The 12,188-nt window shown below is 33.5% G+C and overlaps 1 long non-coding RNA gene across 1 annotated transcript in view; it reads right to left on the bottom strand.

Annotated features, from left to right (window-relative positions):
- Window positions 1-150: 150 nt before the first annotated feature.
- LOC107510985 overlaps window positions 151-12,188 on the bottom strand; it is a 67,802-nt gene continuing 55,764 nt past the window's right edge. The window contains exons 4-5 of the long non-coding RNA XR_004952655.1: window positions 2,316-2,441; window positions 151-224 (exon numbers count right to left, since the gene is read on the bottom strand). This is a non-coding gene — a long non-coding RNA (uncharacterized LOC107510985). The remainder of the gene's footprint in view (window positions 225-2,315; window positions 2,442-12,188) is intronic.

Below are 12,188 nucleotides of genomic sequence, written 5' to 3'. Positions count from 1 at the left end.
GTATGTAGGAAAGTATGCATTATCATTCCTTTTCTGTCATTTTAATTTACCATACAGAACTTTATAGCTTAAACACAGAATAACACATCTTCCAAACATGTCTTCCCTTAAAATCTTTAGCCAAAATCATTTCATTCTAGAATGTAATACCTTTCAGTGTTGACCACTCCTCTGCCTTCCACATACAGCCACCAGTGGGGAGGAATGGTGAGGGTTCCCATAAGCTAAGAAAGAGAAATGGTCTTATTCACATAAGAAATGTCTATGCCATTTCCAGCAAGGCTTAAGACTAACCCAGGAGAGTATGTCACCACATCAATCACAGGCAAGAAGGAACTATGATCGGAAGAGCTGATTAACATTGAGGAACTAAGGTCTAGAAAGGCCTCAGAGGAGATAGCTCCAACCACTCCCATAGATTTGCCTGACATGTAGTAGTGCAAAGCCTATGGAAGAAGGGATCTGGTGGCGGGTATGACACAAAGTAAAAGATATCTACTGCTGGTGGATATTGGAGGAGGCAAATGATCTGAACACAGAGAGGTGAGAATTGACCCTGTGGCTCACATATATGACTCAAGTCCAAGGGTTACAGGTGGACTTCATTGTCCAGAGTCCTGAACTCATCCTGTATGTGAGGTAAGTGAGATTCACCCCAAATCAACATGTCAGCACTATTCTGGTAGGTTGGACTCAGGTGATCCTTGAAAGAAATACTGTAATCTAAACATCATGGTGCCCAGCCTGAATGACACTCCTGGACCTCGTAGGTCTTAGCTCCCAGAGGGGATCTTTAAAAATTTGGTGGAAGGCATTCCAAAGTACAGAGCTTCCTAACATACATGCCAGATGCAAGGGTTTGCTTGTTGCTACCGTGTTCTCTGCATGTTTCTAAAAAGTCCTTAGATATAAACTCTGTCTTTCTATAGCAACAACACATGTCCTTTTCCATATTGCCAGTAATTGTATTTTCAAGTATATTGCCAGATAGTAGGCTACTCAATAATATTAGAACGGCCTTGCAGGAAAGGTCTTTCATTTCTGCTCTGCTTTGAAACTCCAGCCCAAGGCTAGTCACATAAAAATCAACAAATACTTCTTGGTTCATAATAACTATTTATCAAATACAATTGACAGGTAAACTGTAGGACTGCTAAACAAGAGAAAATGAGAATTAATACTGTAAAAGTAATTGTTACTGGAAAACAAATTCATAGTAAGAGTAGTCAGTCATTCTTTCATTATACAGATTTCGACCTAAAGAAAACAGTTGCATATACCAATTTTTTGGCTGAAGTAAAAGTGCTTTGTGGATATTACATTTCCTAAAATTATTCACCAAATTAATTCCGAAACTGTTTACCTTCCTTTTCTCTATTTTTATTATTAGAACATGCATATCTTCTTCCTTTTTTACTAAAACAAGTTCAATACCTCACTTTATGTTGAATTTAATAATGACCTTTCTCTATGACTAACCCAACCCCACAAAGATATATTATTTAGATTTGAAGTAATGGAGTATCACTTTTAATTTATGGTCTATACTACATTGATTCACATCTATATATGTATAAATGTGTATGAGCATTGTGTATGTGTGTGTGTGTGTGTATTTATACACACATATATATATAATGTTATTTAGACACTTATACATATACATATATATATATACGCATATCCCACCTCCACACGAAAATTATGTCCTTTATGCTAATGAACATATTTTTTATAGAACACGAAGCACTTTCTCAGACAGAGTAGGGGCTGAGAAAAGTTTCCTACATTTGATTAAGGTTTGGTCTCACCATTCTGTCTTGCCTTTTGAAATTGTTTGAGAAATTTGATGCTAATTAAAATATGAGATTTAAGTGTGATCAGCAAAAATAATTAAGCAATAGCACATTTAAGCAAAACTGTGGTAACAGAAAAAATATGTTAAGAAGTTAAACTAGTGTAGATTTTGCAGGTGATAATGTACAGGTCCCAGGTGATATATTTGTTTCCAGACAATTCTTTTCCAATGCAAACCAAAATCATTGCCAGTCACCACCACTACCAGTTGAACCAAACATGCTAGATTATTAAGTCCTTGAGACCTGAAGCCATATATTATTCATATTTTTATCCTCAAATAAATATCACATAGTAGTAGTGCTCAATAGATATTTATTGGGGGAAATAAATAAAAATCTGCATTGATTTCCCTTCTTAAATTCACCTAGTCATATCTGGTCAACACATAAAGATTAATAATGTAATTTCCATTCTTCCACAAATTTTACCAGAAATTGTGTGACAGTAGCAATTACCTTGCCAAAGCTGCGAACATTCACAGGAAATCTGTTCCATGGTTACAAGGCTACACAGCTCACTTTGCTCATCCTTCTCAAGGGAAATTAAGCAAGAGGATGTAGGTGACTTCTTTTCAATCATCACTGTAAGAAAAAAATGTACAATCTTATGTCATCTTCATTTATGAAAATATTAAATTAAGCAAAAACAGAAATAAATGGCATTATTTAGAAAAAAATAGATAAATATGGAACATTGAAAAATGTATGCGTGAGGAGAAAAAAAAAGTGAAGATGCAAAATTGAGTTTGTGGTAAAATATTAAGTAAAGACAAAAAGTCCTTGGCATTATTAATAAGTGCTTGTAAAATGGCTAGAGTTCGGAAAATGGCTATAGTTCAGATAAAAAGACATTTTCATACACTCTTTAAATTTAGATTATCTTTTGAAATGTGATAATGTATGTCTTATTTAAGCTACATAATGTTATAGAATATAGATTACTGGAGCTCGAAAGTATTTTCTGATTATACTAAAATAAAGAGCCATTGAAATAAAAAGACACTTTTAGTCCTTATTTCCAGTTCAAAACAAGATAATCTTCCATACCCTCACCATCAGGTGAATTCTAGAAGATAATTATTTCGCATGTGCAGTTCAGGTACTTGATTCCAACGCAGTAGGTTATTACAGGTTTTAGAATGGAAGAGAGCCAAGATACATAAACTTTATTATTATTGCTGCCCATTTGACAAGATAGTGTCCCAAATGAACAGACATTGGCCATTCAGATGGAAAACAAAAGCCTGTTTATCAGCTGGTTAATTGCACTCAAATATGAAATAAGATTCCCAGCAGTGAAGCTCCCTCACATTTCTATTTCTCACCTAAATTATAAACTATCTGTGAACAAAACCATTTCCATCATCCAAGCATTTATCATAATAAAGCACATCTGCCACAGATGACTGCTGACCTTTCACCTTTGGTCAGCACTTTGGTAGCTGGCATAGTCATAGGAAAGAAGGATGCACACACAAGCTTCCTGGCACTGTCATTTTCCCTTTGTCTGTATTGCTTAACTCCGAAATGAGGAAATAACTAAAAAAACCCACAGGACACTGAAAATATTTCTTACACAGAATGAGTCTGGTGAATGCATTTAAGTCCCATTAAATTTTTTGGATTTAGCAGCTGGAAAGGATCATTTATTGTATAATTTTTTTAAATGTTGGAAATTAAAAAGTTTTAATTTAGCCTATTTGATATCTGTTATATCACCTAAGACCAAAGATTCTTACCTTACTGACGGAAGGAGATTTAAACTTTGGGGTTTATCTTTTCTCAGTAGGGTTTGTGGACAAACTGGTGATCAGTAAAGGACTAATTTAAAAAGGCAAATGTAAACTCCTCTCTGCACTAGTGAAGAAGGCTTAATTCCAATAATAAACCACTATTACTTGACTGAACCTTTAATAGATACTGCACTAACAGCATTATTATACATTGTTAATGTGTGCACTTTCCAACTTGTGCACAACCTCAGTGCACATGAAATACAGGTCTTACAAGGTAGCTTTCTAGAAGGGTTTGCATATCTGGTTTTAACTCATGTGGGCATCAGAATAATGCTGCATTCATGGATACATGTAACATATTTACACAATTTCAATGAATATTAATATCTCAAAATATTGACATGTTTTCTTTCCTTTCAGTACATATATGACCATCCACTTTTCCAAGCATCCTTTTAACAGATGAAGAAGTATAAGGGCTATTCCCTGTGCTTTAGAACCTACTCATCTAATTAGAATTTAGTAAATAGATGGCTGTTCAGCACTTTTGCTCCTTCCTAATGACACCTCTATTTCCTTTTGGAAATTGCCTCCCTCTTCATGTGCACAAATTAAATGCCACTCCTGCTCCCTCCCTTCTAGAAAGGCGAAGGGGGAGGGTTAAATTTTTTTTTTTTCACAATTAGTAGTAGAATAGGAGGTTCTATTTTTGGCCTAAATCTGTCAATTAGATCTTTGCTTCTAAGACATTGGAAAGAACTGGCATGACTCAAGAACAGCTGTCACCATGATGATATTCTGACCACTCTGCTATTGGAAAGTTACTGTGGTTCCTACTGCCTCTATCCTATCCTTCCTGAATTCATTTGTATCATGATTTGTACCAGCTTCATGTTAATTGTGTGAGCCTCCACTCCCACCTTGCTATTCTTCCACTAAGTTACTTTCATTAACAGTAGATGTTTGTTGCTTATATGAAAGAATCATTAGTAGTATATAATGCCTGTACTTATGAAAGATAACTTATAATGCAAGATTATACACACACACACACACACTCATGGGACAATGAACAGATAAACTTAGGTGAAATGAGGATTGCCTCAGTGTTCTTCGTGCCACAGACATTTGTTTAGTATCTTCTACTGTTGGAACACGGAGAGTGTTAAGGTCAGCTACCTGACCCTGAGGAGCACAAGGGCCAGCCTTCTCAAATAGAGATGAGTACTCTTGGAGTGGATTAATAAAAGACTTTTGACTACTGCCCCAAAGCTATTCTGAGAAGAAATACCATCTTCTTCAAAGTAATATATGATGTTACCAATTCATTATGTACAGGTAGAAAAAGGAAAATAAATGCTAGATTAGTACATTTAAAACTATAATGAACAGACGTTTGAAATTTTCAAGGGCAGAACTCCATAAAATTGTGAGAATTTGTAGTTTCAATTGATTATCACTTTAACACTTGGAGTAAGTGTAAAAGTATTCATTAAAAAAAAAAAAGTAACCTAGTCTACAGCCATGCTACCCTGAACAAGCCTGATCTCATCTGATCTTAGAAGCTAAGCCAGGGTCAGTCCTGATTAGTACTTGGACAGGAGACCACCTAGGACGACCAGGTACTACAGATGTAAAAAATAAATAAATAAAAATAAGGGATTGTAAACTGACAAGGTCCTTGCAATCCATGAGGTCAACCAAGGGTTGCCTCACCTAAAAAAAAAAAAAAAAAAATGTAACCTAGATGTGAAGAAAAATTTACAATAGTGGTTGCTGTATATAATTCTCTGAGAAATTCTCAAACTTCTGCTTTTTTCTAGTAGATGTTAGCTAGTTTTTTAAATCAGCTTTTCTCTGTAAGGCACAGATAAAGCAAAGATGATTTATACAGGTTATCTTATTATAAACACAGTGTATATATTTTTTTATATCTTGCTATACTATGTTATTTAAAATTTCATTGAGTGTAAAGAATAACTTTTTACTTAGTAACCAAACTGAACCTTCCCACTGGAGGAACATGAGTGGCAAACTGCTATGTGTAACAGTAGAACAGCTTCCCTGTCTGACTTAGTCAAGGAGACCCACCTGCTTAAGCATTTCATCAAGTATGAAGTATAGACTACCCACACAGACTACCTGTGCACAATCCCAAGGGATGCTAATCAAGAATAACTGCTCCACTTCACCTAAACTTAGAACAATTGCCCATAGTGATGATTTTTCATGGTTGGAATTAAGCAATAATGGCCATATGGATATAACCTAATTTATTTAATTAATCTTTTACAGTTCACATTTAGGTTGATTCCATTTTAATTACCTAGATTATCTGATTATTTATTTTGGATAAATTCCAAGCAGTAGAATTGTTCGTATATACATATGCTCAAGGTTTTTGACCTAGAGGGCATTTGTTGTTGTTTTTTCCTTCAGAAAAATTATACCAATTTATACTCAAATGGCACTGCATAAGTCATTGCTACGTTGCCTTTTGAACTTAGGTCCTAGAGCTCAGAGTCCAGGGCCAGGGTGGGAGGTGGGGGAAGAACATGAGTAGGTCATCCCAATTGTTGCATGAATGTCTAATCTAAAGTCTATTCTCAGTCTGAAAAGTGGTAAAATAAAGTTTACATTGCCAGCTTTTCAAATCTCTCTTTCTCTATTTTTTGGTATTTGTTATATTATTAAAACTTCCGTATAAATTTTAAATGAAACAAGGAAAAAGTAATAAACTTTTCTAAAATGTTATCACAGAGTTTTACTTCCCAAGTTGAGGTTCTCCATTTAGTATCTATCCATCTATCTATCTATTATGTATGAAAGTGTTATGTATGTGTTTATCTAACTATCTATGCAAAGGGCAAGTTAAGGTTTGGACATTTTCCATCTATATTTACCCTCGCATCTGCGTCTTTGCTCATTTTCTTTTCCAGCAAGATTCTTTCTCCTCTTCCAGAGCTCTCATAAACCTTCCTTCCTTCGGTCTAGAGTGTATACTCCACCCTGCCATGCTGCCTCCTTGGTTCCCTGGCTCACCATAATCATGTATTCCACTACTCAGCCCTGACACTGCATCATTATAACCTAGAGGATCTGTGTACAGCTACCAATGTATTTTGGCCAAATAGATTTCAAAAGGAAAGCATTTATCACCTACTATTTAAGAATGACTGTTGACTGGGAATTTTATCCCTTCTCTTGACCATCTTGCTCTTTGTCATTAGGCAAAAAAATAAAAGTCCTCATAGAAATAAATATCCCAGGAAATAATCATCTTATTCATGAACTTTTCTGTTATTTTATGATGATAATGATCAACATAAATTTCTGTATTTTTAAGGCCCTGGGTTTTTTCTTGAACTCTCACTAGGAATTGTCAAGATATGACTGACTCATAGGTCATTATTTTTAAAAATAATTGGAATTTCTCAACTGTATAGTGGGTATCTTGTTAAATATAAATGAAATGAAGAATTAAATAACTTCATTTTAAAAAGACTCTAGTACGAAGTAGTTATTATTCACAACATAATTCTACTTTCTCACTATCATTATATATACACACACACACACTGACACAGTCACATATACACTCACACACAATCCTCAAATTTTTTGTTTAAAATAATAATTATTCTATTAACATTAAAAACTTTTTTCATCCAACTACTAAGTAGAATCTTTAATTTGGATTATTTGAACCCTCTTCCTCCCCCTCGAAATAGAAACTGTTTTTTTAAATATTCACACATTTCATTTTGTTTGTTGTAAGTTGAAAATTGGCTTCCTATTTCCTCTCGAATTAAATCTTTGTCTCATATAACTGTCCTATATAACTTTCATACCTATGTGTTTTCTAATAGACAAAAGCAATACTAGACTAACCCTGAATATTAAAACAATTTTATCTGTGACTTTCAAATTTAATAGCTATAAACTTGTCAATATCAATTATAACAAGATTTTTAAACTTATTGTTTTCCATAGGAGTTTTCTCATGAGGACCATTATAAAAAAAAAAAGTAGTAAAAATACAACTACTACAAATAAGGACTCTGTATGAAAATATTTCAGGTATTAAATGTAATCTTTTCTGCTTAGGCTCACAAAATAAATACTCAAATGCTGCAGTTTAAATTACAGCCCCTGTAAGTGAAAAATAAAAACAGAATTCAGCAATCTTGTTCCCTTATTTGTGTAAAGTTATATTTCATACGCAATCAAGGAAAATTTTCATGTCATCAGTTTGTTAAATATTCTACAAATTAATTTCTTGAAGACTAAGCTGAAGTCTGTATGACTATTTCCTGCTAAATACTTTCAATTTTCAAACTTTAATACAAATTATTGTCCATATTTTAGTGAAATACATAGCATTCTTTCATGTTCATCCTTTTAAGATTATTTTTGCCCTTTATAGCAGGCAAGAGAGAAAAAGGTATAACCAGGAGATTAACTTCCTCTTGTTTTTCTTGTTCCATTTCACTGTGCTCTTTCCTTTCTTTCTTCGTTTCTCTCAAAAAATTTAGAATGTGTAGTAACGCCTGCTGGGGTAGTAACAGCAGTTGAGCTTCATCTTAATGGTGCCCTGTGAGTGCTTAGAGTGACACAGATCACTGTCTCTATACTCCTGCTTATGGCCTGGCATGAGAAAGTTGGCTACAACGAACCATCTTTATGCCCACTAATAGCGAGGCCTAGAAACAGGGCTCTGGGCAGTTGTGTCCTTTCCCCAGCCCAGTGGAACTGAGAATAGAGTCTTTGTCCTTCCACTACAGATGGTCAGCAGACTGGAGCATGCTAGTAATTTAAGAGGCCAGACTAATTTTAATTACAAATTGCTTCACGTTTGTTATCTTTCTGTACCTGTAGTTCATGCAACAGACAACTTAATATACATTATTTAAATAATCATCAAAACCTTTCCTGCTTTAGTACTTTCCACCTTTTTCTGGAAAGCCTGCACTTTTGTAGGGATTTATAACTGCAAGTGCCCGAAGTCAAGTTTCAGTTCTAGCAAATGTGGGGTAGATGCAACTTTAAAACAAACTGATCAGACATTGGAACAACAAAGACAGGAGGATTAAGGCAGTCTGTGAAGATGAAAGTGTAAAAAGATCTTGCGGGAAAATAGCTTGAAAGGAGCCTTTTAAAAATCAAACAGAAAAACTCCCATCAGTTGGCTCTTACTCCTTTTTAAAAATTTTAGCAACATGTGCAAGGAGTTTTATTTATCAAGTCGGATCTCCTATTCTTTAAATATGCTTTTTAAAAGGAAGTAAAGGTAAAGCAGGTTCATAACCCTTCAGCAGTTTACCCAGTTATTTAGCATTGTTATCACTAAAAAACCACTTAATAATTTGAGTACATTTTCCAGTAAAAAATATGGAACTGAAAGGAAACCTATGTGCCCATGTGAAAATATTTAGTTGCTTCTCCTATATTGAACTTGTCTGTGTATTCATAGAGAATTTATGACATATTTCCTTGTTATGTATACACTTTTTTTGTTCAACAATGCCAAAAAGTGATAACTTGGAGACTGAAAATTATACTGACAGTCACCTGTCATTCATTGTCCTTTATTCTGACAACCTCAGGCATTCAGGCATAGATTTATGGGTTTTCCCCCCATACGCTTTATTTTTAAAGGGGTTGGGGGATGGGGAAGAATATCAGAGGATTCAGTCCTGAATAGACTTTTGTTTTGCTCTTTCTTTTACCTCTTGACTGTGTCAAATGCAGTGTGTCTCTCATGCAGTTTCTCTCTTTAGAGCGCTTCGGCTGGGCCAGCTAGTTAGTATTCAGAGACAAGGCAAAGAGGATAAAATTCTCTCTGCTTGCTGAGACTGCAAATAAGCAATTAGACTAAAAGCAATGTATTGGAGAAAGAAGGCCATTGCAGACATCATTGTTGACTGGAACCTGCCAATATAACTTTAAATTTGTGAAAACTTCATAGCAGGGAGAAATGGTCACTTAGTGGCACATAAGTTGGTTAAGACACTAAGTCAGTATTTGCTACAGACATTTCTGCTGTGTAATGTACTCTGTGAACTGTAAGATTTTCCATTTAATCTTGTTTACTTATTGTAATGAGAAACAAATGGGTGAAATTAGTAATGGTGATAGAAAATTCAACCTTTTATTATATTGCATGTTATGAAAACATTTTCTGGATTGGCATGTTACTCCCATTTTCATTTGAGCTCATTTTAAAGGCTTGTAATAGAAGGCTGAAGGTTACAAACTTTTTTATGTTTGACCAAGCAATATCATGTAACTCTGCTGAATACTTACATGAGAAATTTAAACAGTATATTAAGTCATTTGGGGGTATTAATGATGATATGTGAGAGAACTCTTAAGACTCTTCTTTCTCCTTTTAATATAGAAATTTTATGCTGGGTTTTGACAACTGGTACATTTCCTGTACAAATGCTCAAATACAATTATTTTGTTAATTAAGCTGGCATTACATAATTCCACTTTGTGAGCATTCAAGATTGTTCAATTGATAGGAGGTAGCAAGTAGACCTTCTTGATTTGATATATTTAATCTATCCCTTTTCTTCTTTCTACCCCCATCTTTCCAAACCATGTTTCTAAAAGTAGAGAAATGCTAGCCTGATGAATTTATTTTTACTTATTCTAAGCCAGGAAAAAGAAAGGAATCTGAATTATTGACATTCTTTACCGGAACTACAGTAGACTAGAGTTAGCAGAAAAAACTGCTAATCATCACAGTTTTCGTGTTGGAAGCAATTTGCCTATAATTAGTAAGTTGATAAATACCAACAAAATGGGTGCTAAAACGAACAACTCTTGTGCTGAGAGACATTTGACTCTACATTACACTTTGCATTTTTATATATACAGCATTACATTTTCTTACAAAGAGCAACAACTTTAATGGCAATTGAAGCACTCTAATCTGTCTTCTGAAGGAAAGCAGACATATATTTTAATATAGCAACATGTTTTATAAAACATATCTGGTTTTTTTTTTCCGGGAGTAAGCAATGAAAGGATAAGAAAAGAAGTTGGTCTTTTTATTTTATATAAAATGGTAGCAAAAACTAGAAGACTTGTTTTGCTAGATAATGAAATGCCATAGCATGTAGGATTAAATGGTACCAATGACTTAGGGTATAGTCTTCATTGGCAATACCAAATTTGCCTTTGTTTGTAGACATTTGTTTTCCAAATTCCATAGGAAGCGATTATTATAATAAATGTTTCAACTCTGCATACAATCAAAATCGTGACCATTTTTGTTCAATTCAAATAAAAAATGTGTATGATATACTAAAATGTGGGACAAATGTTTCATTTGAATAAACAAGATATGGTATATCTTTGAAATCAAATAAATTTTATCTGAAATGTTTTAATAAAACACTATTCTATAAGGTGTATTATAGATAATAAACGAAGGAATATGATTGTTTTATCAGTGATATGCTGAAATTTTGACTCACTGTCAGAAAACATTAGTATCACAATAAGTTTAACCCATATGATCTGATAGAACAAAAGATTATCTTAAGAAAGAAATTGTGATGTTATAAATTTCTTTATGTTAATAGGGTTAAGAAAATACATCTAGTAGTTTTTAAAATAGTAACTAGTGTTTATAAATTTAGGAGTGTCCTTACCTAAAGCTACTTTATAGGCAACTTGATTAGCACATATAGTTATCACAGACCTCAGAGATCTTGCACTGCCTTCATACTATAGACTATGTGATAAATCGTTTGCTGATTATCAAGTTTCTTTTAATATAGTCTTTAAAATATATTCTTGTATTGTAACACATTTGACTAGTTTGCTTTTCCTTTCTCTTTAAATTATATACCTTTGGTATTCCTAAATATTGAATGAGATGGTAAGAAACAACCACCCACAAGATAAATGCATGTTTTTCTTCCTCTCTTCAAAACATCCTATAGTGGGTGTTAAAATATTTAAGCCATTTCAAAGTCATGTAAACTATCCCAAATATGTCAGGGGAAGAAGAAGAAGCTGCAATTCATTATTTTTCTATAATAAATCAACATAAAAGAGAACATTGTAAAGACCTAAGTAGCTTTGTTTTTATTTATAGTTCATATCAATAATTTTATACCATGAACATTTTATTTGAGATATAGTATATCCTTGATCAGTATCGTATCGATGATTATGAAATAAAAAGGCAAAGATTTTGAGGAAGTTTATGCTACGGTTATTTGTGAAGTATGTGTTCCATCTGATTTATTATATTGTTATTGTTGTTGTTTTCCTTCATATTGATCCTGGTTGAAACTTGGGCTTCAGTTTATTAGGCATATAGGCTTTTAACAATGATTTATTTATAAGATGGGATCAATATTCATTTTGTACATGTAAATTTTTCATGGTATTTAATAGAATTTGATTTAAAAAATCAAGGTAAATATTTTCACATTTAAACTTAACTTTATAATTCCTTTTGAAAAGTCCCTCTTTTATTTATTTTCCAAAATCAAGAATAATACATTTAAAGAGAGTATCAGCGCAACATGGATCTGGTCAAATTTGCTGCCATTTTCTCACCAATATTATT

The sequence above is a fragment of the Rousettus aegyptiacus genome, unplaced genomic scaffold, assembly GCF_014176215.1.
Source record: "Rousettus aegyptiacus isolate mRouAeg1 unplaced genomic scaffold, mRouAeg1.p scaffold_m13_p_8, whole genome shotgun sequence".
NCBI classification, from domain to species: Eukaryota; Metazoa; Chordata; class Mammalia; order Chiroptera; family Pteropodidae; genus Rousettus; species Rousettus aegyptiacus.
The sequence above is the reverse complement of the archived record's forward strand: the minus strand, read 5'-3'. Positions and strand labels throughout refer to the sequence as shown.